Consider the following 24,893-nt stretch of genomic DNA (forward strand, 5'->3'; position numbering starts at 1 on the left):
ATAAATATATCCACATGAAAACGTGTGCGTGAATATCCATAGCAGCTTTATTCACAGTAGCCAAAAAGTAGAAATAATCCTAACGTCCACACTGATGAATGGATAAAAAAAAAGCGTATCCATACAATAGAGTTATTTATTTTGCCATATAAAAGAATAAAGTAGTGATATGTGCTGCAATACAGATGAACCTTAAAAACAATATGTTAAGTAAAAGAAGTGAGTCACAAAAGGATAAATATTGTATGTTTTCATTTACATGAAATATCCAGAATAGGGCAAATAGAGACAGAAAATAGATTAGTGGTTCCCAGAGGCTGGGGAGAGGGCAAACAGGGAATGGCTGCAAATAAGTGTGGGATTTCTTTTTGGGGTGATAGAAATGTTCTGGCAGTGGTTGCACAAGCCTGCGAATATATTGAACACCACTGAATTGTACACTTTAAAGGGTGAATTGTGTAGTATACGAATTATATCTCAGCAAAGTATAAATAAATATACCCAATTTTACGTATAAAATATTATACTCAAATGTATTGATACAAATAAAACCAAAGTTTTATTATAATAAAATCTTCAGTGATATGTGGGAGCAGCCGCTCAGGGCGTGTGAGGCAGCAGGAGGAACGGTCTGGTCTTAGCCGTCATCTGGCTGTGCAGAAATGGACTCTTCGGTATCTAGTGTCCAGCTACGGGCTGCTCCACGCAGCCTGCTGCCTCCCTGCTCCCTGCAGTCTCAAGGCCTCCGAAGGATGCTGCTCTGCCACATGAACTATGTCTTTACTCCTTTGGGACTCCTGATTCCCAGCTGTGTCTGCTGGAGCACTGAGATGCCCAAGAGTGTCTGAGAGTCACATTTGCTATTCGAAGCGACCCTGGTTGTGGGGCAGGGCACAACAGCACAATCTTGCTGCCTCCTGCAGCTCCCAAGGACAAGCCGGTCCTGCTCCCTGTTTAGGGATCTTCAAACCCACCTTGGAGTTCTTTCACCGCCCTGACGGTGGGTGTAGTCTGGGCTGGGGAGGACAGGGAGCGGCTCCTCGTTCTGGGCCCATCAGTGTCTAACTCTCTTGGTTCCTCTCCAGCTTTTGTTTCACCCACAGTTTGGAGACTCTTTAGCCAATCTGGGCATAGATAAAAACTATGATGGCATAGACTTCCAAATCTTTTGCCTTAAAACCAAACTGTGGGTAACGAAAATTGCCCCAAATCTAACTCTTTATCCCTCTGTATTTTATAGTTCCATTCCTTCTGTAAGGAAGGATGGCAACATGTCTTAACTCCCTGAACTGAGGAAAGCGCCATGTGTATTAGGGGTCATGGGAGGAGAAGCTTAAATCACTTTTTCATGATACTATTACCACATACCAAATTTGTAAGATGGACAATTCTGGGTGAGATTCAGATCCGAAACAGTTCATGGTTCTCTATCCACACCGTGCTTTAACTTAATGATTCCTCAGTGCCTGAAGGTTTTTGTAAAACTTCAAAATGATGATATGCTAAATTCCTCTCATGCACTAGGAGAAATTTTCTTTCTGAGGAAAATTTGTCTCTCATATGTGTTCAATATAAAATTATAACCCTGGGCATACCTGAAGAGCGGTAAAACAAATTGCTGAGCTAAGAATAAAATTTTACTTCTTAGTTTTGCGATTTATCTTCCTGTGCTACTTGCTTATTGGTTTTGTCATTTGCTAGCATCATTAGCAGACAAGCACTAGTTGATGCCAAAGGTTTAAGAGAAAAACACAGATGACACATTTTACGTTGAGGAGTCTATCAATAAACACAGTTGTTCCCCCTGCAAATTAGGGAATGACTGCTGTATTACTAACGCAGTTTGTTGCTGAAACAACTCCCAAATATCAGACTTGGATTTTGTTTACATGACAGCTCAATAGGATGTTTAGCCAACATTCTTTCACATGGGGAAAAGGGACACCAGTTCCTCTGACTTGAGGCCCTTCCATCCCCTGAGGGTTTCAGAGCCCTCCACACATCTCTGCATGTGCCCACGGGATGAGAGGAGAGAACCTGTAGGACCACATGGGGCGTTTTACTTCTGCCGACAGTCCCCCGACCTGAAATAAATCACAAACCATGGCCTAATCACAGAGGCCCTTTTGGGAATTGTAGCCTAGCTATGTGTCAGCAGGAAAAGAGAAGCATTGCAATGTCTCTGCCTCAACAACTATTTAAATTGGACGGCCAGTTCGCTGAGTATCAAGCATTTTAGGGACTGTTGTTTGAGAAACACCATTTGCACCCAAAGTGCTAAGCAGACCAGACAGAAAAGAAACTATAAAGACTCATTGTCTCTATAGGAGCCAGGCAAAATGACCACCAAATAGGAAGTTCTGAATCAAAAGGAGGGCTCTGGGAATACCTTAGGTAGAGATACTATATACTGGCATGGAAAACTCAGCAAGCGTGTGCCAGCCAGAGATCAGTGATTGATTGCTGTGCTGACTAACACCTTGGACATGAGGTCCTAAAAGCGGGAGTTCTTGTTATTTTTTTGCATGGGGAAAGGCACAGAGCACTTTTAAAGAACACAATTCTCCTGGACTCTCACTGCCAACTCAGATTATCCTTTGCATAATGATATTGTAATGTGTTCCAATATAAAACTAGGTAAAAGCTCTCTATGTGCTTATAGTTTTTATACAACTAAGCAACAAAAACATTTTTTAATTCAATAGAAATAAGCTATTAAATGAATTAAATTTCTATTAAAAATCTTAATGAGACAGACAATAATGTTTTGTTGAAGCTGAATCGCATGAATAGGGTACAGACTACCATGGGGCAAATTCCTTTTAAAATTTTTTATTGTTTTTTAAATATACATTTTTTTATTTTTCAAAAAATGTTGACTAACAATTTATAGTAGTTTCAGGTGTACAGTATAGTGGTTAGACATTTATATAACTTACGAAGTGATCACCACAGTAAGTCTAGTACCCACCTGGCACTAAACATAGTTATTGTAATATTATTGACTATGTTCCTTATACTATACTTTACATCCCCCTTGATTGTTTTTGTAGCTGCCGATTTGTCCTTTGTAATCCCTTCACCTTTTTCACCTATCCCCCAACCCCCTCCCACCTAGCAACCATCTATTTATTCTCTGTATCTATGAGTTTCTTTTTATTTTCTTTGTTAATTTACTTTGATCTTCTTTTAAATTTTTTAAAAATTGTATTGAATTTTACTTAATTTATATTTATTTTATTTTATTTTATTGGGGGATATTAGGGAACAGTATGTTTCTCCAGGGCCCATCAGCTCCAAGTCGTTGTCCTTCAATCTAGTTGTGGAGTATGCAGCTCACTGGCACATGTGGGGATCGAACCGGCAACCCCTCTGCTCACAGCTCTCTCTAACCAACTGAGCCATCCAGCCACCCCTACTTTGTTTTTCAGATCCCACATATAAGTGAAATTATACAGTATATGTCTTTCTCTGTCTGACTTATTTCACTTAGCCTAATACTCTCTAGATCCATCCATGTTGTTGCAGATGGCAGAATTTAATTCGTTTTTATGGTTGAGTAATATTCCATTGTTTTAATGAACCACATCTTCTTTATCCATTTATCTACCAATAGCAACACCTGTCACAATGGCATCATCAATAAATCAACAAACAACAAGTGTTGGTGAGGATGTGGAGAAAAAGGAACCCTCCTGCACTGTTGGAGGGATTGCAAATTGGTGCAGCCACTATGGAAAACAGTATGGAGTGTCTTCAAAAAGTTAAAAATAGAACTACCTTATGACTCAGAAATTCCATTTCTTGTGTATTCATCCAAGGAAAGCCAAAACACTAACTCAAAAAGATACATGCACCCCTATGTTCACTGCAGCATTATTTACAATAGCCGAGACATAGAAGCAATCCTTTTAAATTCTTGAGTCTATCCTATCGTGAACCATTCTCCTGACATTTTCTTCTAGATAAAATTTATTTATATAGTATGTTTTGACATAATTTGGCATTAAATTTGTGTTCTTGTCTCGATAACCCACATTTAAAGTTGTACCATACAGTGCCAACTTGAATATTAATATATATGACAGTACTTGGTCAGCAAACCATAGTCTGCAGCTAAATTCAGCTTGCTGTCTGTTTTTGTAAGTAAAGTTTTATTGGTACATGGCCAGGCTCATTCATTTATATGTTATCTATGGCTGCTTTCAAGGGTACAACAATAGAGTTGGCTAATTATATCAGACACTAGAAGTCTCTCAAAGCCTAAAATATTTACTATCTGGTTCCTTACAGTAGATGGTTGTAGATCCAGATTCAGATGGTTTGCGTTAATAAATGTACACTGTTCGGCTAGTAATCTGTGGCTGCCTAAAACTCTCCAAATGTTAAATAATGGCCATTTTATGAAATCTCATAATTTTGTTGTTCATATATTCATGCAGCACTTAGATGAGTGATCTTTCTGCTCTCTGTACTCAGCTCATGGATGGGCCAGTCTGGCTCCAAGATGGCTTCATTCACATGGCTGGCACTTTGCAAGGATGATTGGAACGCTGGGGTCAGCTGGGTTGTCAACTGGAGAGTCTACATGTGTGCTCCCTAGCATGGCAGTCCCAGGGTTGTCAGCCTTCATAAAAGGCAACTTTTCAGAGAGAGTATACCAAGAGGACAGGGTTGGAAGGTTTCTGATGCTGTGTTCTCAGAAGTCTCAGAATCTCACTTCTGCCATATTCTATTGGTCGAGCAGGTCAGTAAAGGCAGCCTAGATTCAAGGGGAGGAGAATGAGGCCTCACTTCTCAATGGGAGGAATAGCAAAGGATTTGCAGCCACCTTCAATTGATCACACCTACTTCTTGACTATCAGTGAAATGAAGGCATACAACTTAAAATACCCATAAAACGAACTCACAACCCCCTGAATATCATTAAATCTGAGTAGGCTGATGAATCTGTGAATCATAGTTTGAGAAACACTGAACAGAAAGATTGCAGACAAGAGACAGGAAAATGTGGGCGAGGGGATCTAAGCAATTGCTTCAAGTTTCAATTCAGAAGGTCTGTATGTAAATATGTGTACACACACACACACACACACACACACACACACACACAGATATTTGAATCAAAGTAAAATAGCCAGATAAAATAAAGATTCATTGGAATACTTATGGGTCTTTTCTTTGGCGATAACAATAAACTCCTATTGCTCTAGCTAAGGTTTAGAGAATGGAAATACAAACTGGTAATCCCAATTGCCATATGGATATACTAAATGATAATATTTCTTGACCATCAGCAAATCAGGAAAAACAATGAAATAATATATTCTGTTCCCCTAGTTAAGTGAAGTCTTATTTTCTTAATAAGTGAGTAAATGGAGCTGTGGACCCCAGGAGACTTAACCATCTGACCCAGTGTCTGTTTTTATGGACCATCACATTTGGGGGAGTTGCTAAGAGAATGAAGTGCTGAAGAAGCAGTGCCCAGGGGAGGGACAGCCCCTGTGGAGACCAAGATGTTTAACAGGAAGAGCTATTTTATGAAGCACTTCATTCTGATGTCCTGAGGTAACCACATCACATCTATTAACTTATTTAGTCTCCTAAATGTGGTACCATTGTTTTTTCATTAGACAGATGAGAAAACCAAGGCAAAGTAACTTGATAAAAATTAGAAAGCTGGTAAGGGGGAGAATCAGGATCTAATCCCGGCGGACCTCTTCATACACCTTATTTACTCTGTTGTGCTATTTCTATATTATCGACTGTTAACAGGAGTCCACTACAACATCATATGAGTTGCCAGACACACTAGGTAACCATCTATAATGAACACTATGAGACAAAGAATCAGTATCTGAAAACTAGCCACTTTCCCCTTTTCCCAAAGCAAAGAAATCTAGATAAAGAAATTAACAAAATGTTAACACTGAAACCGACACTGAACACTCCGTATGTAGCAGATGCTACACCAACATTATCTGATTAATCCTCACAAAACATCCTTGGGAGGTAGATATCATCACCCCCATTTGATATACAAGGAAACTGAGGCTCCGAGAGACTCTTAGTTGACTAAGGTCATCGTGACAGAGCAGGATTTGAGCTCAGGTCTTCTTTACCCAAAGCCTGTGATTTTTTTCACCCAACCTTTCTGTCTAGGGAACAAAATGAATGTGAGAATAAACACTGGGTCTTGCCCTATGTCAAAAACACCATAAATTAATAGTATTTCCAAGGAAATTGTTCTAAACTCTTCTATGTCCTAAGCTTGGTGAAACATCATAGAGAGGTGGAACCAAACCCTTAAGGGAATGTCATGCAGCCATGAAAACCATGGCTATAAAGAATATTAGTGACATGGGGGAAAGTTCATGATATAATGTTAAGGGAAACAAATAGGATAGAAAACTGTACCAATATTATAATCTTTCATATTTATACACACATATGTATATATTACTCACACGTTTGTACATATGTGTATACATATGAGTCATTCATATACAGTAAGTTCTTACTTAACATCATCGAGAGGTTCTGCACCTTTAAGCAGAACGACTTACAAGGAAACCAATTTTACCATAAGTTAATGATATAAACAAGAGTTAAGTTCCTATGGTATCTCATCAATGTTATAATAAAACAATGTTGAATGAAATGACATTATTTGAGGACCTGGTGTGTGTGTGTGTGTGTGTGTGTGTGTGTGTGTGTGTGTTAAAATCTTTATAAAATGCCAAAATAATCACAACAGTAGTGATTATCTCCAGATGGTAGTGAAATGGGTGGTTTCTATGTAATCCTATTACTTTATTTCACACATTTTAAAAAGATCTATAAATATAATACAAAAAGCAAAATATTTGGGAGGCCTTCTGGTCTAGTAGAAAGAGTATGGACTTGAATGGAGTGGGCGATCAGAGCAGAAAATCCAGGTTCTGCTTTCGGTTTATGCATTTATTTGATCCACGTGTGATGAAGATCCGAGTTCCCAAATGGCCACAGCAGCAGAGGCTAGCGCAGCACCCAGCCCGCCAGCATGTCCTCACCAACAACAGTCAAGCCCTGTAGCAAGAACCTGGGGTCACATTCTTGATTAGAAAGGCAAGGTTGAGTCCCTGCCTCCTAAATCAGCTTTGTGACCTTGGGTAAGCCTCCTCTCTCTGAAGTTCAGTTTCCTCATGTGTAAAATAGAGATAATAACAGTATCTACTCATTGAATTATTGCAATTATTCATTTAGACAGTGCATGTAAATTATTTAGCACAGAGCCTGGCACCTGGTGAATATGAATTGTTGTAGTATTATTCAGTTGGTGCAAAAGTAATTGCGGTTTTTGGAATTATTTTTAACCTGTTAAATCGCAATTACTTTTGCACCGGCCTAATATTATTATTACTCTATTTTCATCTCCTCAGTCTAATATATCTAAATTATTAATAGAAGAGAACATTGATGGATGGTAAATATTGCAGATGATTGCTTTTTCAGAAAAGTTTCATCTGTTTAAATTTTAAAAGTAATATAAAATTTTCTTTGTGGTGATAATTTGTTTTCAAGGCCCTGTAAACAAAACTCTGAAGGAATACTCTTTCATGAAATGAGAAAACACAGGTAAATATGTGCTTGGACTTTTTCCCTTGTTTCTGTCCTTTCTTTCCCATATGGAGGATCAAGATATCTATAGTTTATTGCCCCAAGGAAGCAGTTAAGCATCTCTAAATGATTCTTCTCAGAATCTGCACAAACACTCACAAAACAAAGTAAAGTGAGTAAATAGAGAGAATGTTGTAAATAGCACAGTTAGTGTTTGTTTTCTCCTCCCCACAGCTTTTCACTCCATTTCAGTTCTCCCACCATTGGCATATCAGTTATCTATTGCTGCATAGCAAACTGCAATGGCTCAAAACAAGCTGCATTGCTGCATAACAAACTGCAGTGGTTCAAGACAAGAGCCATGTACTTACTAGTCCTCATTGTTCTGAGGACTGGTTGGACAATTCCTCTGTTAGTTTCTCCTAGGTGCACTCCGAGGGCCACATTCAGCTGGAGACTCACCAGAGCTGGGTGGTTCATGTCATTCACACATCTGACGAATGGTGCTAGCTGTCACTGAGTCTCCTCATTCCTCCTCCCCGGGGCTACTCATGCTTCAGTGAGACAGAGAGGCTCCCTTACAGGTGAACGTGAGGCAGAGGTCTAAGAGGTTGAAGGAGGGAGATGACAGTTCTTTGAGGCCTAGGCTACAGAGCTAGCACAATATCTGCCACATTCTATTTGTCAAAACAAGGGGGTGGTGATACACTGGGAATAAAGGGGAACTTTTTCAACTTGATAAAGAATGTCTATAAAAAATGACAGCTAACATAATGGTTAATGGTGAGAAAGTAGAACATCTCCCACTACGATCAGGAACAAGGCAAGGATGTCTTTGCTCACCACTCTTTTTTTTCAGCGTTGTACTGGAAGTCCTTGTCATTGCAATAAAATTTAAAAAAAGAAATAAAAGGTATACAGATTAGGAAAGAAGAAATAAAACTGTTCCCAGATGACATGATTGCCTTGTGGAAAATCCAAAATGGTCAAGAACCAAAGGAAAAAAAAAAAAAAAAAACACTTCTGAAACAAATAGAAATTAGAAATTATAGCAAGATTGCTGCATCTGAGGTTAATAGACAAAAGTCAATCACTTTCCTATATACCAGCAATGAACAAGTGGCATGTGAAACTAAAATACAACACTATTTACATTAATACTCCCAAAATGAAATACCTAGGTATAAATCTAATACCATATGTACAAGATTTAGATAAGGAAAACTACAAAACTGTGATGAATTAATTCAAAGAAGAACTCTATAAATGGACAGATATTCCATGTTCATGGATGGAAAGACAATATTATCAAGATGTCAGCTCTTTCCAACTTGATTCAATACAAACCCAATCAAAATCCCAGCAAGTTATTTTATTGGCTATTGATAAACTGACATTAGAGCTAATATGGAGAGGCAAAAGACACAGACTAGCCAACACAATATTGAAGGATAAGAACAAAGTGGGAGAACTGAGGCTACCTAACTTCAAGACCTACAGTACATCTACAGTAATCAAGATAGTGTTGTATTGGTGAAAGAATAGACAAATAGAACAATGGGAGAGAATAGAGAGCCCAGGAATAGATCCACATAGATATAGTCAACTAATCTTTGACAAAGGTGCAAAGGCAATACAATAGCCTTTTCAACAAATGGTGCAGGAACAATTGGACATCCAGGTGCAAAAAATAAAAACAAATCGAGACACAGAAATTGACAAAAAATAACTCAAAATGGAACATAGATTTAACTGTACAATACAAAACTATAAAACTCCTGAAAAATAACATAGGAGCAAACCTAGATGACCTTAGGTATAGTAATGGCTTTTTAGATATAACACCAAAGACACAATCCATGAAAAAAAATAACTGAAAATTTGGAATTCACTCAAATTGAAAGCACCTGCTCTGTGAAAGACAGTGTCAAGAGAATGAAAAGGCAAACCATAAGTTAGGGGAAAATATTTGCAAAACACATCTAATAAAGGACTTTTATAAAAAAATATACCCAAGAACTCCTAAAAATTGAAAATAAGAAAACAAACAACCCAATTTTTAAAAATGGGCTAAAAACTGTGACAGACACCTCACTAACAAAGATATACAGATGGAAAACAAGCAAATGAAAAGATGCTTCACATCATGTTTCATTAAGGAAATGGAAATCAAAACAACAACAAGCTACCACTACATACCTATTAGAATGATCAGACTCTGGAATGCTGACAACACCAAATGCTGACAAAGATGTGGAGCAACAGGAACTCTCATTCTTTGCTGGTGGGAATGCAACATGGTGCAGCCACTTTGAAGGATAGTTTAGTGGTTTCTTACAAAACTAAGCACAATCTTATCATACGATCTAGCAATTGCACTCCTTGGTATTTACCCCTGAGGAAATGAAAATTTAGTCCACACAGAAACCTTCACACACATGTTTACAGGAGCTTTATTCATCATTGCCAAAATTCGGAAGCAACCAAGATATCCTTAAATGGGTCAATGGATAAATGAACTGTGGTACATCAAGAAAATGGAACATCATTCTGTGCTAAAAAGAAATGACCTATCAAGCCATACAAAGACCTGGAGGTACCTTAAATGAACATCACTAAGTGAAAGAAGCCAATCTGAGAAGATTATGTACTGTATGATTCCGACTATTTGACATTCTGGAAAAGGTAAAAGTGTGGAGACAGCAAAAAGATCAGTGGTTGCCTGTAATTGGGGCAGGGAGAGGCAGAACACAGAGAAGGCGGAACACAGAGAAGTTTTAGGGCAGTGAAGATAGTCGGTATGATACCATAATGATGGATGCATGATATTATACATTTGTCCAAACTCATAGAATGAAGAAATCCATGAGTGAAACCTTATGCAAACTATGGACTTTGGTGATAATGACATGTCAATGTAGGTTCATTGATTATAACAAAGTACCACTCTGGTGGGGGGTGTTAATAATGGGGGAGGCTGTGCATTTGAGGGTAAGGGAGTAATGGGATATAATTCGGTCTTCCTCTCAATTTTGCTGTAAATCTAAGACTGGTCTAAAAAAATAGTTTTAAAAAAAAACAAGAGGGTGGAAAGATGGGCTCCACCTCTGGATTATAGGGGTGGCAAAGTAATACTTGCAAAGGGATATGTATCTGGAAGGGAAAACGTTGTGGCTATTAAACAACTTACCATACTTGAGTATGGTCCCTCCATTGTTCTTTTACAACTCTTTGCCCAAATCACTGTTTTTATTTTCCCACAAACCCATCCAAAATGAACCCAAAGTTATCCTCCCATGGGAAAAGCAATGAGGTATTCTTGCACACTAGTGTCTGCCTTCGACTTACTATCACCGACACCACATTCCAAGGTTTCCTCAGCACCAATGAAGAGAAGCCATGCACTCCGTTTCCCCACATTCTCTCCCCATATGGTTCTGAGTAAAATTCAGAGTAGCTTAAGGGAGATATCAAAGGTGAAAGAGAATAATGAAAGGTCATTGGTTTCTAAAGGCTCCTGGGGACAGAGCTGTAAGCAGATTTGTGATTCATGGCAACTCCGAGTAAGCTCTTGAAATCCACCAGCTTCACTGCTTCACAACTATTTAGTTGACAGCATCTTCCCAGAAGATCCTGAGAATTAAAGTGGCTACTGGGAGAGCTCCTAAGAATCGCACTCTGGTGTGTCAGGCTGAGGTCACTGGTGGCAGATTCCCTGAACATCACTCACACAATTGTTGCAACAGTTTGTGTACTCCATGATTTCCCTACATTAAAATCTCTAACTAAACACTTGAATATAGAGAGTGGCTTTTGTTTTCCTGACTGAAGCCTGGCAGATACCACTTTTGATGTCAGAAGATTGTTTCTCAGATATGAACTATTTTGATGGTAGCGATGATATGTCACTCATGGAAAAGCAGATGTTTACAGTCCAAGACATATCGTGGCAAAGTCTTTAGTCCTCAGTCATAGTTTCCTGGAATCCAGTGCTACAGATGGCCAATTTTGGGGAACTTGAGTGGCTGCTTCATAGAATGTTATGATGGAAATGACTTCAAGGACTGAGGAATTTAATACTATTTCTCACTGCACTGGAGATTTGGGGGAAGAAGATAAGCTCAGACCTTTAAATTCTCACCTCCAGGCATGCATAGGCAAGGAGAGCTTCTATTCGTGTGCTACAGAAATCCCTCATTTCTCACAGCCAAGTAGCCAAAACTTAGAAAAACGAACCAATAGTTGAATACTGAATGTGGCTGAATTACACTACAAATTGAAATCACAGCCCTGCCATGTCTGTTATGTAGTTAGGGTTTAGAGCAAGAAAGAAGGAGTCTCTGAGATTAGAATGGGATCATTAGGGAAGAGTCCTATGAGTCTGAGGAATGCCATATCCCAGCAAACCTCCCTCCCTAGCCTGAGTAGCTGAGTCCCCCCTTACCTGAAGACCATATGATAACCTCATCCAAGGTAGTTAGTTACCTTGCGGGGAGATGCTAATCCTTCCACAGGCACACAACCCCCACCCACCTCTCAATGCTTCCACATGGGTATTTACAGTCTGTATCAGTTATGGATTTAGTGCAGGATAAACACAAAGTCTGATCTCAAAGGAGGTTCTATATGTATTAAAATAATTGCAAAAATTTTGCTGGTTTATATTGAGTGAAACCTGGGAAACATGTATGAAAATAGATTCTGAGGGCAAGGTGTTTGACTACACTGTTTCAAACTGTTTCTCCAGTTGTCCATACGGCTGCCAGATGTGAGTGGGTCCCCTAGTGAGAGAAGGCTCTACAGCAGATCCAGGCTGCAGGTCTAGATGCTCAGCACAGGGGCCATATATCCCAGTGGATTCACTGGGTCTTTAGCAGGCCTTGATAGGAGATTACACATCCTGATCCTTTTGAATTTTGGAACAAGATCATGATCTCTTCTTCTGATAACTCCTCTCCTTTAAAACAAACATAGTTCCTATCTTACTACTGGGCCCTGGCAGCTCCTATGTGACCCAAGACACACATTAGGAGCTGGGTGTTCTCTAAGTTACTGAGTTACAGAGCTGGGCACAGGCAGTTGATATCCATCATCAGGTGGAACCTGTACATGGCAAATTGGGTTCCTGCAAGGGCGAAAGGCACAGGTATGTTGCTTGAACAAGCAGCTCAAACTCTGGTGCACCTTCCTCTATACTGACCCATTTCCTCAACCCACACTGACAGCCCAATAGGGGGACCCAGGGACCAGTTAACAGGACGAAAAAATGTGGGTCATATTTTCAGATGGTTCCACGTGTTATGCTGGCACACCGAAAAGTGGGCAGCTATGGCACTACAGCCCCACCTGGGAGGGACCACAAGGGCAATGGGAAAGGAGATCCTCCCAGGCTTGTTCACTATGCCTGCAAGCAGAGATGCCGAGGCATGGAACTACACTGATGCAGAGGTCATGGCTAATGGTTCCACAGGATGTCATGAACTTGGAACGAATGAGAATGAAAATCAGTGACAAGTTGCTCTGAGGAAAAAAAGCACTTGAATGGGCTTTCTGAAAACACGTAACGCAAGGATATTGGTCCCTTGGAAATGCTCTCCACACAGCAACTACCCCGGAGGTGGATCTCAGCAAACAGCAGGATTAGATAGCCTATCTGGGGATGTCAGTCACTGTCTCTGCCACCTTCATAAAACCGGTCCAATAAGCTTGTGAGCCAGTGACCATATGGCAGGTTTGGTGGTCATGTGTCGGCCCTACAACAAGGGTTACCACACCAAGGCAACAACCTCTGCTGAGTGCTGAACCTGTTAACAGCAGAGGGAAGCACCTGCCTCTCTGATTTAGCAACATCTTTCTTGGTGGCCATTGAACAACCTGGTTAAATGAATTGGACCCCCATAATGGAGTGGGAAGGGATGTATGATACTTCACCTTCACTTACACCAAACGTGGATTTGCATTCCTTGCCTGCAATTCTTTTCCCAGTGCCTCTACCCATGAATTTTTAAAGACCTCATCCACTGTCATACCATTACACAGGCTTCTGACCAGGTAACTCACTTTATACTGTAGCAAGTGTGCCAATGAGCTTACACTCATAGAATCCACTGGTTTTACCACATACTCTATCACTACAATTACAGCATCAGCAAGGTAACAGCAATGTGGCATACATTCTGACCAGCAACCCATGTATGTCGTCATTTTGCCCAATGCTAGAGTACATGGAATGAGGAACTATTCATAAACCATTAGCCAAATACTGGCTCCTCCTTTTCATCTCATTGACCTCGGGCTTAGTGATATGATTCCCTTAGGCCAATGGAACATGAATATGTGTGCACATGCCCAAGGTATGCATTTTTTCAAACCTCATTTCTTTGGTGATTAAAGCCATTCTGCTTTTAAAGGACAGACCAAATTTTAAGTTCTGGTTACTAAAAAGTTATTCTTATATCTAAAAGAAGACTACATGATTTTCCCAAATCCGCCTTTGGATTTGATGTTCCCTCCTTAGGTTAGGGTCCTGGCAGACGTCCTGGCATATCCCTGAGAAATGACTGCAAATCCTTCAACAGTGGTGACCACAACCAGTGCCTTGTCTCTGCTCCTTCCCTCCCCAGACACCCTAGGGGAGCCCCTAAGCGTATAATCTGCCAAGATTCAGTGCTGAAACATTTATTGTGCTCAATTAAATGTTTGTCAGAAATGCTAGTGGTGCTAATGGGACGTGCATACAGGATCAAGCCTTGACATTTGGATTTATATCTTGCTGGCCTGAGGCAGCAGAGAGGGGCTCTAGGAAGATGGATAGTTCAGTGTGTAGCCACAGCTCTCAGAGGAGTTAATAGGACAGTGGCCATGCCGACTGACAGCATTTGAAATTTAAAGAATTCTTGAAGCCAAATGTCAAGTTAAGCATTCCTTTTACAGAGGAGCAGGCTAACAGTTTACTAAGTCCCCTCAGCTTCGTTTGTGGGCAGTACGACAAAGTTTGGGTGTAGAAGAATACCTGAATACATGTGAGGAGTCTTTGCAGGGAAAAAAACCTCTTCTGAGTCCTCATCCCAAAAGGAAAACAACAAAAACGAAACTCCATAGTTCTAGGGAGACCAAAATGTCCTCCTTTGATACTCTGAGACCTATCCAAAGGTAGTGACAGCAAGCTTCATTTTTTGGTTAGATGCACTCCAAAATCCAGGTTTGTCTCTTCTCTAGTCCAGAAAAAAAAGAAATTACTCTGAGACTAAAACGTGTTTTGGTCTTTATTTGCCAGATGAAATACCCTAGAGGAAGGAACCACTCTCTGCTGTATGGAGGAGAATTCATGGGTTCTCAGGGTTGTGGGAAGTGAGAGCCAACATGCAGTTTCACATGTTTGACTCTAACAACTAAGACAGTAACAACTGTCTGGATTGAGGAGGGGCAAGAATAGGGAGAATTCTGCGACAGTAGAAGGACGTGCTACTGGAGCTAAAAGGTAGTCATACTCAGATTTTAGTTGAAGGTACTGTGCATGAGTAATTTTCCAGGGGCCTTGACACAGAGAACACAGCTAGACTTCATTCCCCAGTCTCCCTTGCAATTGCATGTGGTCACAGAACTGAGTCTGGCCAATGGGATGTAAGCAAGCACAGCCCACAACATCCCAGCCTCGCCATCACAAACCTCCACAAGCACTGCTCTAGCTTGCTCCCCCTTCTACATCTGAATGGAGAAGGCCTGTGATCTCCAGAAGCCACATGTTGAAAACAGCAGAACTTTCAGCAGCCTGAGCTCCACAATGATAGTGTTAGGTCAAGACAAAATATCTGGTAAAATTGTTGCCTACCATGAGTTGGAAAGTAAATCTTGTGACCCTGTGGAAAATGGTGGGAAGGAGCTAGAACACTGGTGTGGGTTGTTTGCTCCTCACTGTATATAGCAATGTGTTGCAAGAAAGAGATAAATTTAGGCAAGTTTGGCCAGTTTTGCAAAATCAAAGAGAGCAGAAAATGTGCATAAATTTAAGTCCTCATAGGGTTAAAAACAGCTGGCAACATCTAGACTCCAAATGTTTAGGGGAATAAAAGACTATAATAGGATTTGAGCAATACTGATTCACTAAGTCTTTTCAGTAACATAAAGTGACATCCCTGTGGCAAGTATCACATCAAGAATGTGGTCTTTGCTCCGAGCAATTGTTTCAAACAGCTTGAGAATAGCTGCCATTCCATTGAAGGAGGTGTGGTGTCCAGGAAGAAAAACATGCAGGCTTGAAAATTGCATCTAGAAAATGTTCTTGGGCTTCTGACACATGGAATAGAGTCAACTCACATTGATTAGAGGGGATGCTACTAAGGTGTGGGAGAATTACCCTGCCAAAGAGGCTACACACACACACACACACACACACGCCACAAAATCCAGTGAACCTTACTGCAATCTTGGCCTCCCAACTTGCACAAACAGAAAATTGACCATGAAAGTTGACAGTCCTGTTGACAGGGGTCAGACCATTCCACCTCAATATATGCCACTTTGGCATAAGTATTATTTGAGCTGAAGGCAATTAAGAATCAGCAAATACAGAAAAAGCTCTCTATCCTTTCCCTATTTGTCTAAAAGCAGACATTAAATTTCTGTTTGTGAAGGTGTTTCCCCTCCCCTCTCCTGTACAAGGAGGAGAATAACCATCACAGCTGGAGACAGAAAGTCGGCACCAAGTTAGGGTTGCACAACCAACTTTAGTAATTAATCCTCATCTTCCAGTAGTTTTCCCCATATATTCACCTTCCCATAATTGGCCACCCCTAAGAACCCAAATCTCTTTCCTTTGGCTTGTCACTTTTCCAGAATTTGTCACTCTTTGTTAAAATGTTATATAAGCCCATAGATCTAACCACTTATTTGAGTCTTTACTTCTTTTCTATGAATTCTTCTGCATACGTAACCCCTTTCCTCCTGTTAACCCCTCTTGTGTCAGTTTCATTTGTAGGGCCTCATTCACTGAAAGTAAGAGAATAGAGAAAATAGGGTATTTTCCCCTTCCCTCTCTGTCTAATATTCTAAAGTTCCCTTCCATTGTAAACACATGAAAAAATGAACAAGAAAAATACTCCCAGAGGACAGAATCACATAAATCAATGGACAGGGCAGTTCCTTCTAGACTAGAGGGATCCAATCAAGGAACTGTGCCCCATGCCAGGGCAGAGGAGCCTTGCAATGCCTGCCTGAAAGGACTTCATCATTGCAGTGACTGCTGCATGTGTCAAATTCTTTCCTTTTTCACATGGGACATTTTTGTGTATTTGTCTTGTCACTACGTCAGCATTAGGAGTGAGGGTGTGGTGGGTGGGGCAGGGGGAGTTAGGAGCGGTAGGAAGAAGATAACTGCCTCTTAATTTGTCAAACCATATGTATCTACATTCATATCTGGTGAAATAGGCTGCATATAACATAGAGAACTTGGACTTTAAGCTTAATGCAGTAGCTGGATAGGATTTCAATTGTCATTATTGGGGAGGGAGTAGCAGATGTGTTCTATTGAGGAATAATGGTATGAATGGATATTGGGGGAGTGGACTGGATAAAGACTGCTAGCTTCACACCAAATTTGTTCTATCTTGGCTTTTGGATACTCAGCTAGAGAGTCCAGTTTCCTTTACAATTAGGTGGGGCAACATGACTGAGTTCCAGCCATGGAATGTGACCAGAAGTGATTTGTACCACTGCCTGACCTGGCCCATAAACACTTCTCATGTGTGACATTCCAGACTCTTTCCTCTTCCCCGACTGGATAGAGATGACAATGTCAAGTTTGAAAGTTGATGGCAGAGCCTCACTCAGCCTGGGTCCCTCAATGGCTACATGGAACCAAGCTCCCCAGTGACCTGAACTACTCAGAACTGGAACATGAGCAAGAAGCATGATGAAGAAATAAACTTAGGTTGTTTTGAGACATTATGGATTTAGTGTGTGCAGCGGGGAGCGATTGTTTTTTATCCCAACTAACATTACTCTGAATAACATATTGATTGACTCTTTATGTTTCCCTGGGCCACTAATCAAAGTTAAACTTGAGTATGCAGTCAATTACAGTTTTACTGATTCTTGGAAGGCCTCCCTCTGCCTCCAAATAGCTCACTTGTGTTCTAGTGCCTAAAATTCTTCTGTTGGAGATACTTTCTTCACATTACTATCTCTTTGATGTTGGACAAAGCAGTTAACATCTCTGGGTCTCAAAGCCCTCAGTTGTAATGTGGGGATAGTCACCAAACCACCTCACACAGACAGCCTCTGAGCAATGAGTGAGATAACATTGAGCCCATCTTTATCACAGTGCCTGACACCATGTAGGTATTCAGTAAATGTTCATATTAATTGTTGCTATTTTTATCTTAAAGAGTCACATGTTCATGTGAAAATCTCCTTAGTCTGAATTGAGAGGGGGTAAATATCTTCAAGGAGTAAAATAAGGTGTAATCCTCTATGCCTGAATGGAGTGACAATATAGCCGATAGATTGGGAGGGGAGAGGTTTGGGTGGAGGAGTAGGCCAGGAGCCTGCAGCTCCCACAGGGTCCTGGGAACACCACAAGTGAAAAGCACTGCGTCAGGACATTGCAGACCAGACCAGGTCACTCCTGACAGCTTATCTTCACATAAAGCAAATACCTGGAGCGAAGGAATCAAGGAAACTGGGTTTTGAAATAGACAGAATCTTAAAGGAGTAAGAGAGGGAAAGCCAGTTAGAAAAGTAAAAACTAAGCTGAAGGAACCTAGAGAATCAGGAGCTAATCTCTTGGGACAAGACCAAAGTAGGTTCAATTAATGAGTGTGTGGGGGACAGTTCAAGTTTTTCATAATGTAGCTCTCAGACCACCCATATCATGATGCAGTTTCCTAGGCCACCTTCCTAGAGCTCCTGAAGCACAATCTCTGGAGGTGGAGCTCAGGAATCAGTATTGTTTAAAATCTCCATGGGATCCTTATGACTAACATTTGTTAGTTACTTGTCTGTCCAATAGGAGATGCTCGATAAGTGTCGATTTTCTTTCTCCATGCTTCTAAAAGCCACTTTATAAATGCTTGCACCTGGAGAATTATCTCCCAGCTCCTACAATGCTGTATATCACAAAGAAATTAAAACTGAATCCTTTGTTTGCATATAAATTCTTCTGCCCTGATTTTGTTTCCAAATGATCTATGTTCAAACAGTTATCTCTTTTCTTTAATGTAGCCTCAATCTGTAAATAATCTTGGGGAATCTAAGGTCTTAGCATCCTGAGGGTCTTATTCACGTGTGTGTGTGTGTGTGTGTGTGTGTGTGTGTGTGTCTATGTGTGTTTTATTGACTTTGTGTCTTCAGCACCCAGCACACAAAAGGTTCCACAATGAATGATTATTGTAGTGTGTTGAGTTTTAAAATAAGACTCAAACTAGAATCTTGGCTTAGTTTATTGGTAAAATTCTGTTCACATCATTCATCAGAAGTTCTATCAGAATAGTTCAGCAGCTTTATTCTCTGTAATGAAATAGCATTGTTCTTGGTGTTTTTTCCATGTTTTCATTAATCACTATGACTCAGTAATATATAATTATAAGGCCAAGTTTGCATTCATAAAAGCACTAAGTGCATATATGTGTCTATTAAGAAATGTCACAATTTATGATAATAGGTGATAAACTGTTAAAATTGTAGAAGGTATTATTTACTGTTGTTAATGAGGTATATCCCAATTAAGACTATTGACCTTAAATTCATTTTTTATCATTTTTCTCTTACTATACTCTTAAAAATTTTGAGTAAAATACGGGTTTTTGTCATTCAAAATGGAGAGGGAACATATCAGAAAAGAGAAATAATTTTAGCATTGAATAAACCAAAAAAAAATTAAGTGGTTTATTGTGTGACATAGTCATACCAAAAAAAAAAAAAAAATGGTATTCAGCATTCAGCATGTACTATATACCAGGCACTATTCTAGCTGGGGCATTCAGAGAAACACAAAGTCTCTACTTTGGGGGGATCTTACGGGAGATGTATAAATATGTGTAAACAAATACTGTGGATCCAGGAAAAGTGAGAGGACACAGTACATAACAGCACTCTGAAGAGTGACATGCTCTGCTAACAAACCTCAGGTCTATTAAGTGACTAGGCAAGCTGGTAGATAGAAAGCTCTGGTCCCTGCTCTGAGGGAGCGCCCTCTCTGCAGGAGAGGGGAGTTGCAGCACCGTAGGTGTTTAAATCCATAGGAAAGCCGTCATGCACATCACAATGCAGATGGGCACAAGGTGGAAAGCTGAGCCATGATTGCTCAGCAGCCAGCTGTCTGGCTTCGCTTCATCACAAGCGGCTTCCCTCAGCCCTAGGATGAGTGCCCTGATAGGATGCCTGACCTGTAGAAGCTTACAGTCCAATTCAATAACAAAACAAAGAAAATGTCCAATTAGAGAGCACATAAGGGCCAACTGCAGTGATTCTGAGTTTATTGTCTGGATCCTGGCAGCCTAGTCTACTCCCACTCCAACACTAGCAGCGTGTCAGCTGGAAAACTGCTTAAGCTCCCTTGCTTTCTTTTTCTGTAAAGTCAGGCTGTACTAATAGTACTGACCTTTTGGGCTGTTGTGTTATGAAAGCACCTGGGGAAAGTGACCAGCACACAGTGCATGCCCAACAAGTGAGCCATTCTGCTCATTTCTCGGTTGACAGAGCCCGCAGAGAAATCTGCTCCATCCAACACTAAGAAAAAAGTTTCCTGAGCAGTGAGTGCTCACTTCATATTGTTGAGGAAAGATGGTGGTTTTCAAGAGGTAGAGTGACAAACTGTGACTGTACATGGTAGGTATCCTCCCCTTTTTATTGGGTTGTCAGGGGTGGGGGAGGGGGTTGTTCCTCCACAGGTGCAGGCTGGCCATCATTAGGCTATCTTCTCTGAAATTAGTGACAAAGCTACAGCCACCAGGACGGTCTATTTCTTCTGAAATGAAAGACTCCTAATGCCTTCCCATGAAAACCACTCTGCAGTAGCAGCCCAGTTGAATGAAAGGCATTTCAGGACTTAATTGAAACAGAAAATAGGTTTGCCACAGTAATTAACCAAAAAAGAGAAGAGACATCTTAGAAGATTCAAATTACCCAATGCTGAAGTTAATTGGAATGCTTATTTGCTTTTCTCCCTAGAGGTTATGTTGATCTGGCAAATTAGCAGTGTTCCTCAGCTCATTGGTACCCCTTACTGAGAAATTCAGCTGCAAAATAAAAGGAGGTGACTACAGAAGTACGATTACCATACTGCCTTCCCTTGAGCTTTCCTTGGGGTTATCTGGTTTATTCACCCTTCTCTTTCTCAGCCTGATGATTCCTGACCATCATCCGTGGATGCTTCTGAGAAGAGAAAAAGAAGACAAGAGGGTTAATTTTCATACCACAAACAAGAAAAGCCAGGAGCCTATATCCTAAGAATTGGTCATAAATAGTCAAGAAAACAGCCAGCAAAGAAGTGTGAGGAAACCCAATTGTTGCAATGATAGCGCGCCCAAGCAATTCCACACTGTCTCTGGGAAACCTGCCTGCCTTTCCACCAAGCTTTCATTCATTCATCCATGCATTCATGCATTCACGTGTCAGATATTGAACGACATCAATTATATTTTCGGCACTCTGCACACTTTGGGGCTACAGGCATAAATTCTACTGTGTTTCTTTGGGGTTAGGTGTTTCCCAGCTCCAGTCTTTTACAAATCTGTTCACCTCTCTCAGAAGCCCACTTAGAACTTCTATCTTTATTATTCCTTGGGTAACGATTTTTTTCGGTTAATATGTCCTTTCATTTTTCTGGGATCTGTTTAACAGATATTTCAAACACTAAGTTGAAAAACTTTTTAGGGAATCATATCCAGTCTCATAGCTTGAAATAGTATCTAAATACCAACAACTCCCAAACGATTCTTCAGCACTTGGATCTAGATTTGTGTATTCAAATGCTTTCTTGACATCTCTATTTGGATGTCTAATTGAGTTCTCAAAGTTAATATGTCCAAACTGAGCTCTCGATCTTTTCCCCAGAAGCCTCCCACAGACCACTATCTCGATAAATGCAATCTACTTTTTTTCCTGTTTGCCCAGCATAAGAACCACAAAGACATCCTGGATGCTTTTCTTTCTCTCACAGCCCATACCCAATCCATTAGCAGTGTGGGTGGTCTTCTAGCCTTGTTAGACCCTGATCATCATCACTAGTCTAAGCCACCCTCCTCTCTCCTGTGGACTATTTCAGGAGATTTCTAACTGACCTTCCTGCTTTCTCTCTTACTTCCCTTCTGTTTAATAGCTTGAACAATAAAATTGTTCTACACCTGGCACAGGATGAGCAGTCAATCCATGTCTGCTTATTGAATAAAGAATGTCGGAAATGTCTCATAATTGAGCAGCCAACATGTATTTCAGGTGGCTGTGGTATACTGGTGCTACATCCTAGGAGGTTTCTTTCCTGAGCTTTGGTATAGGAGGCTCAACAATAACAAATCACACCACGCTTTGTACTTAAAGTCTGCAGAGCCCATCTACTATGTTTATTAGCTGTATTCCTTCCTTCAATGATGAGTGGGTTCACTTCCTCAAAAGAAGATGATGCCGCGCAGTGGCCAACAGCCACTTCACAGGACAGGAAGGCTGCTGCATACTGCTACCTCAGCCTGTAACTCAGGCACTCTGGCGTAGACCCCCAGCTTCGACCTCCACACTGTGAATTTTTACATCTGCTGCTGCTGCTGCTGCAAACTGCGAACTGACAGGGAGCATTCCCTGTCTGTTTGCTGGCCCATTGATCCCACCATTTAATTTTAAATCCCAATAGAAATCTGCTGCTGCTGATTGCCTGGCAGTCTTTTGTCCCCTGCCTCCATGCTGTATGCTTTTGAGTGTTATCATTATCACCTAATTCAGCGGAGAAATTTCAGGAGAGACTTGAGATGAACGTACAATCCTAATGAAGTGACAATGTGTGTTTGTATTGCTGCCATTACCTTCATAGCAACAAGGAACAGTTTTTACTGGATTAACAAGTGATATTGAGAATTCAGGAAAGTTAATAAATATGTGTGATTTGCTTTCTGTTAGAATTTATAGCTATAGGAATAAAGCTTGGCTACTTTATATAAAGACACAAAAGAAAAAGAAACAAATCATTTACAAACTTCCCAGGAGACAACTCACAAGATTTTTTCTGACATTATTTCTTCAAGTAAAGGGCTGATGTTTAATAAAGTCTTTGATACTTCTTATAAAAATGCAAATCCTTAAAATCTACTGTATTCTAATTTTTGATGAAACTTCTAGAACGAAAAATAATCGTACTAGATTTCTAAGAAGGAATATTTCAATATATTTCAATATATACATATGTTACTATTCATCCATATTTATTCACATTTGCATTAGAGACTGAGGGGAAGCAGAGTTTGCCACCCCAAAATATGGTTTCTTGGGAATGTTGATTACTTTTTTATTAAATTAATTGGGGTGACATTGGTTAGTAAAATTATATAGGTTTAAAGTGTACATTTCTATAATACATCATCTATACATTGCATTGTATATTCACCACCCAGAGTCAGTTCTCCTTTCATTGTTTTAAGCTTATTATTTTAGGGGGAAAAAAGGACTCAGGAAGAACCACTAACCTCTCCTACAACTGCCTAAAAGAATTTAGATAGAGGACCCGTTCCAGGAAGGGAGCTATTCTCACAGATAACTATATTTTAATATGAACTAGGTGTAATAAACAGGGAGGAATCTACCAAGTTTCCTTCCATCAAAGTCCTTTCTGTGTCCCATTGTTAAAGATGGCCCAGAAAACATTTGTTTACAAAACATTTGCTTTTCCATCTCCATGTATATTGCCTTCCTTCCTTTTGAAGTTCAAACCCAACCTTCTACTTTCTTCTTAGCTCAAGATCACATATAAGCCTCAAGGGCCTCTCTTGTTCTGGGGTCCCATAGTCTTATGGAACCCCCATATGTACATGTGCAATTAAACTTGGTTATTTTCTCCAGTTAATCTGTCTCATGTCAATTTACTTCTTAGGCCAAGTGAAAACTCTTCAATAAGACACAGCTCACTCTCGAACCTCCAACAACATCTGACAATAGTCCAGGACAGGAAGAAGGCTGCATATGGGAAGACTTGAGGGAGTATGCAAATAAGTGATGGAAATGCAACTATACCACCCACCAGGTGTATGAGGTGTATGGCCCCTCAAACAGGAACTTCTTAAGGATCAGAGTAGAGTGGGTTTCTGCTCTATATCAAACCTGAAAAAAATAGAAACAAATCCCAAGGAGTAGTAATAAACACACTTTTAGCAAAATCAAAAGGACACGGTTAGGATCCAATTAGCATCTAGAGCAATTTACAAGTAGTAAATTTGGCACTTATGAGATGATACACTGCAGCATCCCATGCTGCCATTTCAGGACTATGAAACATTTTAAATTATGGTGAGAATAGAGGCTCCGAGGAGGAGCTGCCTGAAATGTCTCAGCAGGCTGTTCAGTGCTCCCACTGATTTTCAACATTTGCACATATAGTAAGCTCAGAGTTAGGTCTCCTTCAATCTGTTTTCAATTCCTCAATCAAGAGTGATGGAAATTGAATTGTACTTGTTTTTCTTTTCCATAGAGCTCATCCCAGAGTCTAATCAAACCAGACAGAAAATGGATAAACTACATGGTTTCTGCAGAAGCCTAAGAACTACACGGGAAATGCAGGAAGTCAGAGCTTGACTGTTACCCTTATCAACAACTTGTAATGACCTTGAGAAAATTGCTCTTTCTGCAGTCTCTGGCTTCTCTGTTAATTGAAAATGACAGTTTTAATCTATGTCCCTGGAGAGCTGAGAGGAGGAAAAGCTCAAAATATCCTGAAAGTTCACAGTGTGAGGGATATAAATGATAAACGTCTAAGTTCTGCTTTGTCTTGTGCACCTGAAACTAATTAAAAATAAATAAATTAATAAAATAAAAAAAAACAAAAAAAAATCCTGAAAGTCACTGTCTATGACACCCCAGGCAGTGAGGTCCATGTGATATATAGGGCATGAATGATTTTTTTTAAAAAGGGGGTGGAAAGGGGAAATTTTAAAATCTGGAATGGTAGCACAGCATGTAGAGGATTTTAGAGCAATATGGTGTCCCTGAATATCACACTCAGCCATGGGATTTGGTTTGGATGAAGTTCATGGAAAACACATATGAACAAGCACTTGGGGTCCACAGATGTGTAGACTTTGTGTCAATCAGATCCTAGG

General features: G+C 40.2%; 1 protein-coding gene across 1 annotated transcript in view; it reads left to right on the forward strand.

Moving 5' to 3' along the window:
• The window catches only part of ST6GAL2 (ST6 beta-galactoside alpha-2,6-sialyltransferase 2), a 102,642-nt gene extending 78,132 nt beyond the window's left edge, over window positions 1-24,510 (forward strand). The window contains exon 7 of the mRNA XM_074332481.1: window positions 24,266-24,510. The gene's annotated coding sequence lies outside the window, so the exon portion shown is untranslated. The remainder of the gene's footprint in view (window positions 1-24,265) is intronic.
• Window positions 24,511-24,893: the final 383 nt, after the last annotated feature.

This window comes from Rhinolophus sinicus, linkage group LG05, assembly GCF_036562045.2.
Source record: "Rhinolophus sinicus isolate RSC01 linkage group LG05, ASM3656204v1, whole genome shotgun sequence".
In the NCBI taxonomy this organism is placed as follows: domain Eukaryota; kingdom Metazoa; phylum Chordata; class Mammalia; order Chiroptera; family Rhinolophidae; genus Rhinolophus; species Rhinolophus sinicus.